The sequence below is a fragment of the Mus caroli genome, unplaced genomic scaffold (assembly GCF_978045245.1).
Source record: "Mus caroli unplaced genomic scaffold, Mus_caroli_1 scaffold_2, whole genome shotgun sequence".
Lineage (NCBI taxonomy): Eukaryota > Metazoa > Chordata > Mammalia > Rodentia > Muridae > Mus > Mus caroli.
The window spans coordinates 171,280,684-171,291,963 of NW_028227257.1; the positions used below are offsets into that span (position 1 = coordinate 171,280,684).

General features: G+C 40.6%; 1 pseudogene; it reads left to right on the forward strand.

Annotated features, from left to right (window-relative positions):
• The first annotated feature begins 6,773 nt into the window (after positions 1–6,773).
• Positions 6,774–7,536, forward strand: LOC110289618 (ATP synthase F(1) complex subunit gamma, mitochondrial pseudogene; annotated as a pseudogene).
• The last annotated feature ends 3,744 nt before the right edge of the window (positions 7,537–11,280 follow it).

Genomic DNA, 11,280 nt, shown 5'->3' on the forward strand with positions numbered 1-11,280 from the left:
ATTTTGTTAATTAGAATACTTTCCCTATGTCCTCTAGTGAGTCTGGCTAAGGGTTTATCTATCTTATTGATTTTCTCAAAGAACCAGCTCCTCGATTGGTTGATTCTTTGAATTGTTCTTCTTGTTTCCACTTGGTTGATTTCACCCCTGAGTTTGATTATTTCTTGCCGTCTACTCCTTTTGGGTGAATTTGCTTCCTTTTGTTCTAGAGCTTTTAGATGTGTTGTCAAGCTGCTAATGTGTGCTCTCTCTAGTTTCTTTTTGGAGGCACTCAGAAGTATGAGTTTTCCTCTTAGAAATGCTTTCCATGTGTCCCATAAGTTTGGGTATGTTGTGGCTTCATTTTCATTAAACTCCAGAAAGTTCTTAATTTCTTTCTTCATTCCTTCCTTGACCAAGGTATCATTGAGAAGAGTGTTGTTTAGTTTCCACGTGTGTGTTGGCTTTCTATTATTTATTTTGTTATTGAAGATCAGTCTTAATCCATGGTGATCTGATAGGATGCATGGGACAATTTCAATATTTTTGTATATGTTGAGGCTTGTTTTGTGACCAATTATGTGGTCAATTTTGGAGAAGGTACCGTGAGGTGCTGAGAAGAAGGTATATCCTTTTGTTTTAGGATAAAATGTTATGTAGATATCTGTCAGATCCATTTGTTTCATAACCTCTGTTAGTTTCACTGTGTCCCTGTTTAGTTTCTGCTTCCCTGATCTGTCCATTGGTGAAAGTGGTGTGTTGAAGTCTCCCACTATTATTGTGTGAGATGCAATTTGTGGTTTGAGCTTTACTAAAGTATCTTTAATGAATGTGGCTGCCCTTGTATTTGGAGCATAGATATTCAGAATTGATAGTTCCTCTTGGAGGATTTTACCTTTGATGAGAATGAAGTGCCCTTCCTTGTCTTTTTTGATGACTTTGGGTTGGAAGTCAATCTTATCAGATATTAGAATGGCTACTCCAGCTTGTTTCTTCCTACCATTTGCTTGGAAAATTGTTTTCCAGCCTTTCATTCTGAGGTAGTGTCTATCTTTTTCTCTGAGATGAGTTTCCTGTAAGCAGCAAAATGTTGGGTCCTGTTTTCTGTAGCCAGTCTGTTAGTCTATGTCTTTTTATTGGGGAGTTGAGTCCATTGGTATTAAGAGATATTAGGGAGAAGTAATTGTTGCTTCCATTTATTTTTGTTGTTAGAGTTGGTGTTCTGTTCTTGTGGCTGTCTTCTTTTAGGTTTGTTGAGGGATTACCTTCTTGCTTTTTCTAGGACGTGGTTTCCGTCCTTGTATTGGTTTTTTTCTGTTATTATCCTTTGAAGGGCTGGATTCGTGGAAAGATAATGTGTGAATTTGTTTTTGTCGTGGAATACTTTGGTTTCTCCATCTATGGTAATTGAGAGTTTGGCTGGATATAGTAGCCTGGGCTGGAATTTGTGTTCTTTTAGTGTCTGCATAACATCTGTCCAGGCCCTTCTGGCTTTCATAGTCTCTGGTGAACAATCCGGTGTAATTCTGATAGGCTTGCCTTTATATGTTACTTGACCTTTTTCCCTTACTGCTTTTAGTATTCTATCTTTATTTAGTGCATTTGTTGTTCTGATTATTATGTGTCGGGAGCAATTTCTTTTCTGGTCCAGTCTATTTGGAGTTCTGTAAGCTTGTTGTATGTTCATGGGCATCTCTTTCTTTAGGTTTGGGAAGTTTTCTTCTATAATTTTGTTGAAGATATTTGCTGGTCCTTTGAGTTGAAAATCTTCATTCTCATCTACTCCTATTATCTGTAGGTTTGGTCTTCTCATTTTGTCCTGGATTTCCTGGATGTTTTGAGTTAGGATCTTTTTGGATTTTGTATTTTCTTTGATTGTCGTGCTGATGTTCTCTATGGAGTCTTCTGCACCTGAGATTCTCTCTTCCATCTCTTGTATTCTGTTGCTGATGCTCGCATCTATGGTTCCAGATTTCTTTCCTAGGGTTTCTATCTCCAGTGTTGCCTCAATTTGGGTTTTCTTCATTGTCTCTACTTCCCTTTTTATGTCTTGGATGGTTTATTCAATTCCATCACCTGTTTGGTCTGGTTTTCCTGCAATTCTTTAAGGGATTTTTGTGCTTCCTCTTTAATGTCTTCTACCTGTTTAGCAGTGTTCTCCTGCAATTCTTTAAGGGATTTTTGTGCTTCCTCTTTAATGTCTTCTACCTGTTTAGCAGTGTTCTCCTGTATTTCTTTAAGTGTGTTATTAAAGTCCTTCTTGATGTCCTCTACCATCATCATGAGATATGCTTTTAGATCCGGGTCTAGCTTCTCCGGTGTGTTGGGGTGCCTTGGCCTGGGTGAGGTGGGAGTGCTGGGTTCTGATGATGGTGAATGGTTTTGGTTTCTGTTAGTAAGATTATTACGTTTACCTTTGCTATCTGGTAATCTCTGGGGTTAGTTGTTATCGTTGTCACTGTTTAAAGATTGGAGGAGATGCTGTGTTCCACTCACCAGAAGTCTTAAGATCCTGTGGCGGTTGTTGTGGGTAGCTGGCGAGTGTCAGCTGACCCTGCGCCCTAGCTACCCCGGTGCTGGTCAGACTGGAAAAGGCTTGTGGCCCTACTCAGGCAAGTTTTCTGCCTCCCCAACCAAAGCAGTCTCAGGTCCCACGCAATTGGATTGGAGCAGAAGCTGTGTTCCACCCACCAGAAGTCCCAAGATCCTGTGGCGGGTGTCATGGGCAGCTGGCGGGTGTCAGCTGACCCTGGGCCCTAGCTACCCCGTTGCTGGTCAGACCGGAAGAGCTATTTTATTTATTTTCATTTCAAATGTTGCCCCCATTCCCGGTTTCCCCTCCACAACCCCCCCATTCCATTTCCCCTCCACTTTGCCTCTATGAGGGTGCTACCCCACCCACCTACCTACTCCCACCTCACCACTCTAGCATCCCCCTATGCTGGGGCATCATGCCTCCACAGGACCAAGAGCCTCCCCTCCCAGTGATGCCCGACAAGGCCATCCTCTGCTACAAGTGCAGCTGGAGCCATGTGTACTCTTACAGCCAACCATTGCTCTGACCCCAGGAACCCCAATGGAAGAGTTAGGGGGAGGACTCGTAGCTGAAGGGAATTGCAACCTCATATCAATATCAACTAACTGGACCACCTACAGCTCCCAGGGCCTAAACCATCCTCGGGTTCTTACTGTCTCTTTACATTTTATTTGTGATGTCCCTTCCCAGAGACTTAGGGACAGTAATAATTATGTCTTACTTAGGACCAAACACTTAGCCATTGACTCCCAGCCTTCTCAACAGCCCAAGTCTCTGTTCCAACCATTACTCACCATAGAAAGAGACCTCGATCCAAGGTGGTATGGGGGCGGGTGAGCACTGGCAACTGTAAGAATTGGTTTTTGTAAATATAAAATGTATGAATTAAATAAACTTTAATTTATTTCTGAGATCAGGTTTGCTTGAGTATGCAAAGGAGGGAAGATGGAGGTTATGGGCTAAAGGTAAGACAAGCTTGAGGCCTTCATTAGGGAGAAGATGAACTGATAGTGGCGAAGGTGACAATGGGGGCTGTAAACCCTGGGGAAGGTTTCTCTTACTCCTTGAAGCACCTTGGCTTGGCACTTAGGAGCCATGGATGATCCTGTACCTGCTCAGAGGAAGCCTGGCCATCTGTGGTTTTCCCCCCTGGCATCAAACACTTTTCAGAGTCAAGTCTACGAAGATATTTAGAGCCACTAACACCACATAAATAATAACAAGTCTCCCTGCTTCCCAAAAATATATTTCCACCTAATATGTATATATTTCCATCTCTCTACATCTGCATCACAGTTATTACTTCCATCATTCAGGTACAGTAAGAGCTCATTTTTAAAATTAAATTTAATAAGAACACAATTATATACATACATTGGCTTTAATACAGATCTCAAGCTTTAAATAACTTAAAAGAGAAGGCTATCTAATTTACAAGTCAAAAGAAGTTTCATCATATTTTGATATTTTCTCCAAATTGCTCTTTCTTCCTTATAAGTGTTAGTTTAGTTCCACTGACAGTAGTGAGAACAGCAGCTGAGCTGATCATACACACAGTTCCTCTCCTTGAAACTACGACATCATCTGGGAAAAGGGAATCTTTAGTTTATAATGAACTCAAAATATTTTCCTAGTCTTTATTTATCTCAGAAGCAAAGTCAGGAAAATACTCTCCTTGTAAAGGAGTTTGAAAAGAGCTATTTCAAAGGCTAGTTTTCTTTTCTAATTTTTTTGTTGATTCATTATAAAGTTCACATCATGTATTCCCATCTCACTCTCTCCTCTTTCCGCCATGTCTACCCTCTGCCCTTGCACCCTATACCACCAAGGAAAACAAACAAACAAACAAACAAACAAAAACCCGAACAACAACAATAATAGCAACAAAGCATCTCGTGTGGAAGCTGCGCCGTATCACACTGCGTCCCACAGTGTACTCTTCCGCCCAAACAGCCTTACTTTCATAGGTTCATTGCAGTGAGCCACTGGTCTGGTTTTAGTCCTCCCTCTTCTGCTACTCTGTCAATACTGGTTCCTCACTGGGATTCCTCTCAGACTTCCTGCCTTTGCCTTACATCCTGTAGTTACTGCAGTCTTGGTTCTGTAGGCCCTGAACCGTCGAAGGCTCCAGCAATTCAAAGATGGGGTAGATGTTGGGGTGCACCAGCTCAAAGCCCTGGAACTGGGCCTGGGTAGTAGCTGAGGTGGTCGGCCTGCTAGCTTTCCTACACCCACAACAGCAGGGTAAACTCTACTGTGGTGCTCGGGTGAGCTGTAGGGGAATGTTCTCCTGAGTGATGCAGCTGGTGAGAGGTAGGGCCAGGTCATCTGTTCTGAACCCCTTGGGGCTAGCTCTGCACAACTCTTGGATATCAATATGGTTCTAGGCAGAAGCCCAGAGCAGGGACATCTGCATGTTTTTTGGGAGTAGTATGAGCCACTGACATCAACACAGACCCCTGCTGCTACAGTGCCATAGACTCAGACATGATCTTCAGTGGTAGCATAGTGAGGGGCTTCATTATGGCCTCAGGCTACTCACATCAACCTGTTCCTCACCACCCTCCTGTCTCCAGTTCCAGCTGTCTTCAAAGGACACACACAATTCCACTTCTCTTTCTTGCTCATCTCTCCACCATATATTTGCTCATAGTTGTGGCTCCTTCCTTCCCAGAAGAAAACCTTTGGGTGTCTTCTGCCTTTCTGAGCTGCATGGCTGTGGGCAGTCCCCTCTAAAAGCATAGTTTTCTAAGGGTCATAACCTACTTTGTTCTCTCTCCGACTGGGAGGAGTGGGGTTTTTTGTATGGTATGAATGTGTTTTAGACCTTATTTTGCACTGGTAGCAAATTCTGATTAAATGTCCATGAAATAGAAAGCTGAAAATGTATTTTGCAACAAAAGAGGAAAACAATGTCAAGTACCTGGACAAAAGGAAGTTGTAAAATAGCATTAGGGAAAAATGCCCAGAAATGACTGGCAATGTAAGAGCATTCGTCAGTTCTTGTAGAATCTCAGAAAGGAATCTGTTTGGCTTTTGCTGAAGTACACACCTTTACAAAATAAAGCTTGTCTATTTGGTATTTATTTTGAGATTGGAATGGGACTCTTTGGAACATACTTTCTTATTAATTTGAAGAGGAGAATATGATTTTATTAATCTACTCTTCTACCTACTCCTGACACCTCTCACTTGCCCGGGGACACAGCTATTCTTCCCTTTGAATCAATGTGCTGTGGGAACATTAATTCAGAGTTAAGAATAGCTGTGATAACATCATCCTAGATTCTCCTTTTTCATCCACTGAGGCCAGAGTTTGCCCACGAGTGAGAAACGGTAATCATTCTGATAAACTAGTCATGTTTTTGGATGTTGCTGCTGCTCTTCTGTTTTAGAATAGAATCCAATTGACCACTCTGGACCCTAGGATAGCTTTAATGATACATTTGTAATCTACAAATGTTGCAGAAGTGCCTTTGTCTGGCATTCTAGAATAGATAAGGGGGAATTCTAATTTGTAGAACATTTGCTCTTCAAGCTATTAGCCACAATTTTCATCCTTGTGATTAATACATAAGGAAAATATTTAAAGGAAGGAAGACATTTTGGGGCTCATGGTTTCTGAGTCTTAAATCTGTGTTCCATTGTCGTCATTCCAAAAGGCAGAGAGGAACAACAGGCAGGGGCCAGGGCCAGATGTACCCTCATACACTTATGCTAGCAATACAATCCACAGTTTCATAAAACTTTAAATCCATCAATGGATGCAGCTGTTAGTTAAGACAGGATCCTCATCACCTAATCATCTTAGAAAATAACAGACATACAAAAGTGGGCTTTTCCAAATCTCTTAGGCACCTCTAAACTCAGTCAAGTTAAGAAAGAAAGAAAGAAAGAAAGAAAGAAAGAAAGAAAGAAAGAAAGAAAGAAAGAAAGAAAGAAAGAAAGAAAACTAATGAACATTGTGGAGGGCTATGGAACACTGTGAGAAGTCCAAGTGTGCAAGGCCATGTGTCAGGAGGAAGTCTAAATTACACACACAGCCCCTGGTTAAGTAATTTCATCTATAGACTCAACTGAAGCCAGCTTGGACTCTCTCCAGCTCAGGGGACAGATACGGCAGTGAAGAAATCTTTGTTTCTCAGATGATTCTGGTGTTAGATGCCTGACCTTTAAGATTACACTAAGTTTTTGCCAACTAGAGTTACCCGGCTGTGGGTCTATAACTGTGCAGGTGCAATGGATACACATTTGAAATATGGTAGTTTTGAAAGACATTTGCAGGAGAATGAAGCCCACCATAAACGTCCAGAAAACACCAAGTCTTTCAAGATTGCAGCAGTCTGCTGCAAAGTATGCCTGGGCTGAGCTGGAACAGGCTGCTTGGCGTTGTATGAGAAGGGTGATTTTAAGGACAAGAGGAAGCACTTCCTTATTGGTGTGTCCTAAGGACAAGGGCTTTGTGGGCTAAAGGGATGAAGAATATGAACAGCAGCTGCAAGAGAAGTTATATTCGTTGGAATTAGTAAAAAAAATTAGGGGCATACTTTATAGAACTTGCTCTGACCAGTTTGGGGTATCATTCAAAGATGTAGCATGAAAGCCCCCTATTTTCTGGAGATCTGTCAATCATTGCTCTTGGGTTGTTAATTTTTGGGTATGAGTTTGATGGAGGCTATATAATTTTAATCAGTTAAAGCCTATTATCTGCTATAAGACAAAAGAGAAGCCCATCTTCTCTCTCAATACCGTTGCAACTGCTGAGAACATGAGCACTATGATGTCACTGATGCTGATTTGCTGCAGAGTACCAGGAAATCAATCTGGCCAACATCATCTGCTACCCACTGAAAGCATCCACCACTAGTGAGCAGAGTGCCAGGATGACCGCCACAGACAACTTCAGAAAGAACGCTTCTGCCATGATTGACAAATTGAATTCGATGTACAAATGCATGCATCAAGATGTCATCACGAAGGAGTGGGTTGAAATCATCTCTGGGACTACTGCTCTGCAGTAACGAAAATCAAGTTGCAGCCTCATACAAGAGGTAAAGAAGGAAACCAGCAGGCTGATTTAACAGATTGCCTGCTGTCTTCGTCAGAAGAAATTGGTCTATTGAGTTATAACGACAGCAGGATATTTGCGAAGTATCTTACAATAAACAACGTACAAAGAAAAAATTACCAGAAAATCCCAACCTCCCTGCACTATTTACAAATATTCTTATCCAGTAGCACAATCCTATTGATTTTTTTATCAGCTATGTTTGTTGTTTTTTGTTTGTTTGGGTTTTTTTTGTTTGTTTTTTATCTTTTTAAAATTTATTTTTATGTAGCAAGGGATGCCTGATGTACTGTGTAGATAGATTTAAGGGGGAAATGAGTAAATAGCTGGGATAATATGATGTCAGTATACTATTCTGAAGTGTCACTTCTGAGATAGAGGGAATTATGATGCATATTCTTTGTGGCTTTGCTGAAGTATAAAGTTATTAGGTGCTTTTAGTTTTTCAGTGTAATAGAATCATGTGATGTTTTATTTCAGCTCTTTAAATACTTGTAGTTGAACAGAGAAATTGATTTTATGTTCTCCTAAGGAGGATTAAATATTGCTTTCCACTGTACTCTAATCTGTCTTTGGACATTTCCATTTTTAGTCACTTATAAATGCCATTTCATGTTCTGTCTGTGATGTGACAACATACGCTAATTTTCCTGCAGACCATCAGCACAGTCTCAGTGGCTTTCATTTCTGCCAGGGTCTCTTTGGTGCTGGAGTGAAGGCCCACTCGTTCAATGTTTGTCGGTTATATTTCCTGAAAAGATTTGGATCCCAACTTTGGATCAAACGAATATAATTTTAACACCAAAAGGTAGGAAATTAATGTGGTAATGAGTTTAGGTTTAAGAAGCTTCAACTCAGATGGTTCTGTTTCATTGTAATAGCAATTCAGAGACTTCAGATGAATGTGTGCATGCGTTTTTTGGTTTTTTTGCTTTGTTTTGTTTTGTTTTACCTAATTATGTCAGGGAGGAAAATGTCATTCAAGAACACTTGAAGTGCATTGTTGGCTCTTTTATTCATTTCTTATTCAGAAATTATATGGCATTCCTCTTTGCCTTTATAAACATATAATCAAAGTTATTTGCTTATGAGGAAAATTTCTGAATCATTATTGTCTAGCATGTATAAACAAAGATTTAAAGTGGATAAAATGCTTATAATTTCCCAGAATCTGTTAGAAATAGCTATTTATCTTGTCCTTTGTCTTACAACCAGTATCATGCAGCAGTATCTCAAATTATCAAAGAGACTCCAGTCAAGGAAGTAGGTAGGCTAGCTTCAGAACTTCATCTCCTTTTCCTCCACATACAATCTTTCAGTTTTATCCTTAGCTCTGTAGTAGACCACCAGCTTCCCCCTCCACTATTCCCACATTTCTAGTGGATCTGATAGATCTTCTCCTCCAATCTTCCTCCCTACTCATTCTGGTTTCCCTGACTCCAGAACAAGCAGGCATTCTCTAGGAAGCCAAGCCTGACACAGAAGGAAGTAGGCCAATGAAGCAGGGAGGTGAACTTCACATCTTGACTATCCCTCCTTTTCCACACATTGATCTAATCCCTCAGTTTAATCTCCAGTTCTGTAGCAGACTACCTGTCATGACCTCTCCTCACTCCCTGCCCCCATTCCCAGAGGGCTAAGCTCCTGGTAGAACACTCTGATTCCTTCCCTCCTCTTGATGCCCTCATACCTCCTCTTCTAGGCACCCCCATTCTGATCACATAGAAACACAGCTTACCAGGAACCATCAGTGTCCACATTTATCAGGGTCCCAAAAGAGTGTTCTATCAGGTCATGCACTGTCTTGAGAACCAGAGAAATCCACAGAAATCAAGGAACAAAACATCCACAGGACCTCATATCAGTACCTAAATTATAATCTTCTCCAACCCAGATGTCTATATTTCAGAGTGCAAACACAATCAACAACAGCCAGGAAATATGGCTCCATTGGGTTTTAGGAATCCTACCATAGTAGGCCTTGAGAACTATAACATAGCTGAAGCACAAATCAAAGAAAGACCTTAATGTAGCCTTTATCAAAGTGGTAGAGATTCTTAAAGAGGAAATGAATAAAATCCCTTAAAGAAATCGATGTAAATATAAGCAAACAGTAGAAGGAAATGAAGAAAATAATTCAAAACTCAAGAGAGGAAATAGAACGAATAAAGGAAACCTAAACTGAAGGAAATCTGGAAGTTAAAAAACTAGGAATTCAAACAGGAAGCTCGAAGGTAAGGCTCACTAACATAATAGAAGGAATGGAAGAGAGAATCACAGTCATTGAAGACTCAATAAAAGAGATGGATCCCTCTGTAAAAGAAATCATGAAACCTAAAAATCTTTTCTGTACAAACATCCAGGGAATCTGGGACATTAAGAATAGACAAAATCTATGAAGAGAGGATGGCAAAGAAACCCAGGTCAAAAGGCCAAAAACAAAACCATAGAAAAAAATTTCTCTAAACTAAACAAGGAGGTGCCTATCAAGGTAAGAGAAGCATACAGAACATTGCATAGACTGGACCAGGAAAGAAAGTCCCCACAGCACATAATAATCAAAATATTAAATGTACAGACCAAAGGAAAAATATTAAAGCTGCAAAGGAAAAAATGCCAAGTAACATATGAAGGGAGACATATTAGAATAACATCTGACTTCTCAGTGGAGACTCTAAAAGTCAGAAGGGCGTGCGTAGATGTGCTGCAGACTCTGAGGCCACAGATGCCAGCCCAGACTATTATACCCAGCCAAACTTTCAATCACAATAGCTGGAGAAAATAAGAGATGCTACAATATAATCAAATTTAAGCAACATCTATCTATGAGTTTATCCCTATGAAAGCACTAAAAGGAAAATTCCAACTTAAAGAAGTTAACTACATCCAAGAAAACAAAGGGAATAAGCAATTTTAGACCAGTAAACCAAAAAGGAGCAAAAATTCAAGCTCTCTCTCTCTCTCCCTCCCTCCCTCCCACCTTCTCTCTTTCCCTTCCTCTCTCTCCCTCTCTCTCCCTCTCTCCCTCTCTCCCTCTCTCCCCATCTCTCTCTTTCTCTCCCTCTCTCATAGTCACACACATATACACTACTACCACCACAATGACAAAAAAGACAAAAATATCAAGAGTCAACAAACACTGATTACTGATATCTATCAACACTAATAGTTTCAATTCCCTAATAAAATGACACAGATTAACAGAATGGAAGATAAAACAGGATCCATCCTTCTGCTCCCCTCAAGAGATACACCTTAACATCAAATGCAGATATACCTCAGAATAAAGGGATGGAAAAAGGTATGCTAAGCAAATGGACTTAAGAAACAAGCTACAGTAGCCATTTTAATATCTGCCAAAATAGACTTCAAACTAAAATTAATCAAGAGATAAGAAAGTACCCTATGATATGCAACCCTATAGGTGGAATAACATTATGAACTAACCAGTACCTCGGAGCTCTTGACTCTAGCTGCATATGTATCAAAAGATGGCCTGGTCGGCCATCACTGGAAAGAGAGGCCCATTGGACTTGCAAACTTTATATGCCCCAGTACAGGGGAACGCCAGGGCCAAAAAGTGGGAGTGGGTAGGTAGGGGAGTGGTGGGGAGGGTACGGGGGACTTTTGGGATAGCATTGGAAATGTAAATGAGGAAAATACTTAATAAAAAAATAGAAAGTACCCTATGGAAGGA